The following is a 6,000-nucleotide window of genomic DNA, read 5'->3' as shown; positions in this document are numbered from 1 at the left end:
GGGGCCCAAGGACTTGAGTTCTCTTCCCCTGCTTTCCCAGGCCATAGCTGAGAGCTGGATCAGAAATAGAGCAGCTGGGACATGAACAAATATGGGATGCTGGCACTGCAGGTGGTGACTTTACTGCTGTGCCACAACGCCAGCCCCAAGTTATCCATTTTTGAATCAAGTAGACAATAGCTAAGAGACAATGGGCTGGAAGTTTGGGCTAGAGAGGATCCTAAGCTCACCTACCTCATCTTGCAAATTATTGTCACAGAGGAACAGATCCACACAGTCCATCCCCATCTCCATTACGAGAAAAGTCACTCAACATAGCTCCTTTTGCCCACTGAGCAGCTTCTTTTTCACATAGAAAGGTTGACTTTGTGTTCGTTTACTAGGGTCACCAAAACAAAGCACCACAGGCCCCGTGGCTTGAACAGCAATCCTGTATTTCCCCAGCAGCATAAGCCAGAAGCCCAAGATCAAGGGGACAGCAGAGTTGGTTTCTCTTGAGGCCTCGCTCCTGGGCTTGCTGCTGCCTATCTCCTCCTTGTGTCCTCACATGATCTTCCCTCGTGTCCTCGTCCTAATCTCCCCTTCTTACAGGGACACCAGCCAGATGGGATTAGGGCCCACGCTGATGACCTCATTTCAACTGATTTGGCTCTGCAAAGACTGTGCCCCAGCACAGTCTTACTCTGAGGTGGTGAGGGCAAGGACTTCACCTCGATTTTCGCAGTCTGATGAATGCTTCTAGAGGAATCTTGGGTTTTAGACTCGTTACTTGAAAGTGCCTGAGGCCAGTGCCATGGCTCACTTGGTAAATCCTCCACCTGCATTGCCAGCATCCCATATGGGCACCGGGTTCTAGTCCTGGTTGCTTCTCTTCCAGTCCAGCTCTCTGCTGTGGCCAGGGAAGGCAGTGGAGGATGGTCCAAATGCTCCCTGCACCTGCCTGGGAGACCAGGAGGAAGCACCTGGCTCCTGGCTTCGGATTGGCGTAGCTGCGGCCATAGCGGCCATTTGGGGGGTGAACCAATGGAAGGAAGACCTTTCTGTCTCTCTCACTGTCTAACTCTGTCAAGCTAAAAAAAAAAAAAAAGTTCCTGAACTCATAGGACACTTTCTCACTCCATTGTGTCTTCTTTGGATATTTCATAAGAGGAGCTCTGGGGGCTGGCGCTGTGGTGTAGTGGATAAAGCTGCCGCCTACAGTGCTGGCATCCCATATGGGTGCTGGTTCGAGTCCTGGCTGCTCAACTTCTGATCTAGCTCTCTGCTATGGCTTTCCCAAGTCCTTGGGCCCCTGAACCCACATGGGGGGCCTGGCTCCTGGCTTTGGATCAGTGCCGCTCTGGTCGTCGCGGCCAACTGGGGAGTGAACCAGTGGATAGGAAGACCTCTCTCTGCCTCTCCTTCTCTCTCTGTGTAACTCTGACTTTCAAACAAATAAATAAATTTTTAAAAAAAGAAGAAAAGAGCTCTGGATGGAAACACAGAGGAGATCTGTTCAGTGCCACTTGTCCACTGGTTTCACTTCTGCAAGAAGTGGAAATCCATTGTTGTCGACTGACTTATTTGAAAGAGCATCTCAAATGCAAGGATTATTTGTGAGCCAAATGGTAACCGGCAAGTGCTAAATGTCTATCCATTTATTGAACAAAGTTTTATCTACTGTGTGTTAGGTACTTTGTTAGGTGACTTTGTTAGGTACTTGGTAAGTGGGTAGATGGAGAGTAGTGGATTGCGGTTCTAACCCTCTACCTCTTGGGTAGATGGAGAGTAGTGGATTGTTGTTCTAACCCTCTACCTCTGAGACCTGGGAGAGTTTGGGACAGCTACAAGAGAAAGGACATGGCTTGAGTAGTCTCTGAGGATCTGCTCTACAGCAACTTGAGAAAATCTGGCCTCTTTCCTTCTGGTTTTTGCAGGCCTACAGGTTAAGAGAGTTCCTGGGGACCCATCTTGGATCCGAGGGTGTTTGGGAGATATCAATTCTCCCACAACAAGGCCTCTGGACTTATTTTCAAAAATTTTGACTCAGGGGCTGGTGCCGTGCCGCACTAGGTTAATCCTCCACCTGCGGCGCCAGCATCCCCTGTGGGAGCCGGTTCTAGTCCCAGTTGCTCCTCTTAGGGTCCAGCTCTCTGCTCTGGCCTAGGAGGGGTGGAGGATGGCCCAAATGCTTGGGCCCCTGCACCCACATATGGGAGACCAGGAAGGAGCACCTGGCTTCTGGCTTCAGATTGGTGTAGCTCTGGCCGTAGCGGCCATTTTGGGGTGAACCATCTATCTCTCTGTCTTTCCCTCTCACTGTCTGTAACTCTGTCAAATAAGTAAATAATATCTTTAAAAAAATTTTTTTTGACCCAAACATATAATACCAGGAAAAAAACTGCGACCAGTATTTTGCCTGTTCAAATCTATCTATCAGGGCTGGCGCTGTGACGTAGTAGGTTAGGTCTCCGCCTGTGGCTCTGGCATCCCATATGGATGCTGGTTCAAGTCCTGGCTGCACCTCTTCCAATCCAGCTCTCTGCTAATGGCCTGGGAAGGTGCTGGAAGATGCCCTGAGTGCTTGGGTCTCTGCACTCACGTGGGAGATTCTGAGGAAGCTCCTGACTCCTGGCTTCAGATCAGCTGTCACAGCCATTTGGGGAGTGAACAAGCAGATGAAGGACCTTTCTCTCATCTCTCCCTCTCTCTGAAATAATCTTAAAAAAAAAAAAATCTATCCATCTATCACCTATGTATCTATCTCCTCTTTACAGGTTTCTGATATCTGTTCATATACTATTGAGTTATTGGACACATCATGACCTGAGCTCATATTCCATAAACCACATATATTTCTAAGAATTTACTAATATATTCAAAATTTAGAACCACATTAACATGTTATGTAAAATTGTTATAAAAATTATCAAGATCAGAGGTGCTTTGTGTGTCTGTTTGTAGACTCTTAGGGTTGGAAAGGCATCTAAAGCTCATCTACCTCATCCCACTTTTCGCAAAGAAAGTGGGGCCTAGAAAAGTGACTTGCCCAGGATCATAACAAGTTGAGACTAAATAACCAACACCAGTTTGGGTCCCTGGCTGCTCTCCTCCTCCTCCTCCTCCTCCTGCTCTTTCTTTTTAAATAAATATTTATTTACTTATTTGAAAGGCAGAGTTACAGAGAGAGAGAGAGAGAGGAAGAAACAGACAGGTCTTCCATCTGCTGGTTTACTGCCTGCAACAGCCAGGGATGGGCCAGGCAGAAGCTGGGAGCTGCTTCCAGGTCTCCCATGTGGCTGCAGGGGCCCAAGCACCTGGGCCATCTTCCACTGCTCTCCCAGGTGCATTAGCAGAGAACTGGATCGGAAGTGGAGCTGTTGAGACTTGAACCACCTGCGGTGTTGGCATCCCATGTGGGCACCAGTTTGAGTCCAGGTTGCCCCACTTCTAATACAATAAATTAAAAAAAATAGAAAGCTGAGAGTATACCTCAAGCTTTCAGAGTCTCAGAATAATCTTGCCTTTAAGCTGTATTATATTAAATAATTTTATTTGATTTTGTAGTTTTTCTTTCTGTATCTGTATGTGTCTAGAATCATAAATGCACGAAGTCTCCTGGAAATCACAGGCTGTTGAAAGATTTTCCCCTGCTTGTCTCATATACAAGCACACAAGGATACACACACTGGCATTTTCTAATAATATAAGCTACAAGCTGGCTGCCCTAGTTCCCTTGCCTTGTCATGGGTTCTCTGGACCTTACTTAGATTCAGCACCTCTTCCCATTTTTCTACTGCAGCTGTTTCAAGTAATAGCAGTTCTGTGTTGCCCCCCAGGAAACAGCTAGGAGAGGGCAAAGTGCAGGGTAAGGGTGAGCATTGCAACCAGGTGCTGAGCACTCCTGGGGTGAATCAATGAATCAGGGAAGAAATTCAAGTGAAAAGGAAGGGGGAAAGGAAGGTCATGGGGAGGCGAATGATCTTAAGGATTCCTGGCTTCTGTGAGTTCTGGTCCTGAAGGGTGGGAGACAGGGACTGAAGTTAAGGGATGGAGACCTCTTCTGTATCTGTTGAGAGTGACTCCTGGACAGCCTTGGGTTGAGGCCAGACGGAGGTTCTCCTCCACCCTAAGCTAGCTTCCCCATTTGTTCTGTATTACACGGCACTCCTTTCACATGGCACAAATTTTTTGTGCTTTATATGCACGCTTTGAGGACAGGGTCCATGCGTGTCTCTGTTTTCTAAAGATATATTTGCTTATTTGAAAGGCAGAGTGACAGAGAGAAAGGAAAAGACAGCAAGGTGATAGAGATAGGGAGAGATGGAGAGAGATGGATCTTCTATCTGCTGGCTCACTCCTCAAATGCCTGCAACAGCCAGGACTGGGCCATGCTGATGCCAGGAGCCAGGAACTCCATCTGAGTGTCCTACGTGTGTGGCAGGAACCCAAGTACTTGGACAATCATCTGCTGCCTCCCAGGGTGTGCATCAGCAGGAACCTGGACCAGAAGCACAGGCGGTATACCATCCCAAGCATTCTGATATGGGATGTGGGAATCCTAAGCAGCAGCTTAATCCACTGTATTACAACGCCTGCCCCCAGGGTCTGTGTTTTAATTGAATTTTACAGGCTTAATAAATGTTCAACAATTTTTTTCCAATGAATTCCTGACAATTGAGAGAAAGATCAGAGCCAGAACTTACCATTCTCTGATTGCTGTTTTGCTCTGTCCGAATCTGTGTGTTAGATCGGAAAGGAGATGGTGTTGGGCTTCTGTCGAGGTGAGAGTAAATTTGGGGTTTTGGAAACGTGAAGGTTTCATGAAACAGGTGCCAGTGTTGTGGCCTAGCGGGTAAAGCCACCACCTGTGATGCTGGTTTTCCATATGGACACTGGCTTGAGTCCCAGCTGCTCCACGTCCTATCCATCTGACTCTTCATGGCCTTCAAAAAGCAATGGGGGGCCGGCGCTGTGGCTCAGTAGGTTAATCCTCCGCCTGCGCTGCCGGCATCCCATATGGGCGCTGGTTCTAGTCCCAGCTGCTCCTCTTCCAGTCCAGCTCTCTGCTGTGGCCTGGGAAAGTAGTAGAAGATGGCCCAGGTCCTTGGGCCCCTGCACCTGCATGGGAAACCAGGAAGAAGCTCCTGGCTCCTGGCTTCGGATTGGCGTAGCTTCGGCCATAGCGACCATTTAGGGAGTGAATCAATGGAAGGAAGACTTTTCTCTCTGTCTCTCCCTCTCACTGTCTGTAACTCTACCTCTCAAATAAATAAATAAAATCTTATACAAAAATAAAAAAGGAAAGCAATGGAGGATGGCCCAAGTGCTTGGACCCCCTGAATAAAACTCCTGGCTCCTGACTTCTGCCTGGCTCAACTCTGGCTGTTATGGACATCTGAGGAGTGAACCAGCAGCTGGAAGATCTCTCTCTCTCTCTCTCTCTCTCCCACTCTCTCCCTGTAATTCTGACTTTGAAATAAATAAATAAATCTTTTAAATAAAGATTTTTATCAAACAGAACGTGAATGTTGCAGATTTCACCATTTGGCAGGAGAGAGGCTCTGTTTTGTTTAGCAGTGCCTGGATTCCACAAGCAATGGGCAGGCGTGCATGTCAGGGAGGTCTGCCTGCATCCTGGCAGGCAGCAGGTCTGATTGGTGAGAGGCTTCTTTTCTCCTATCTACTCAGCTCTGCGGACCTGACGGGGAATAACTGGACATTTTTTTTTTTTTTTTAGTTATTTGAAAGGCAGAGTTAGAGAGAGAGAGAGAGAGAGAGAGAGATCTTCCATCTTCTGGTTTACTCTCCAAATGGCCACAACAGCTGGGCTGTGCCAGGCTGAAGCCAAGAACCTGGAGCTTCCTCTGGGTCTTCCACATGGGTACAGGAGCACAAGCTCTTGGGCCATCTTCTGCTCCTTTCCCAGGTGCATTAGCAGGGAACTGGATGCAAAGTGGAGCAGCTGGATCTCAAACCAGCACCAATATGAGATGCTGTCATGGCAGGTGGTAGCGTTTA

This window comes from Oryctolagus cuniculus, chromosome 5 (assembly GCF_964237555.1).
Source record: "Oryctolagus cuniculus chromosome 5, mOryCun1.1, whole genome shotgun sequence".
NCBI classification, from domain to species: domain Eukaryota; kingdom Metazoa; phylum Chordata; class Mammalia; order Lagomorpha; family Leporidae; genus Oryctolagus; species Oryctolagus cuniculus.
This window is presented reverse-complemented; position numbering follows the sequence as displayed.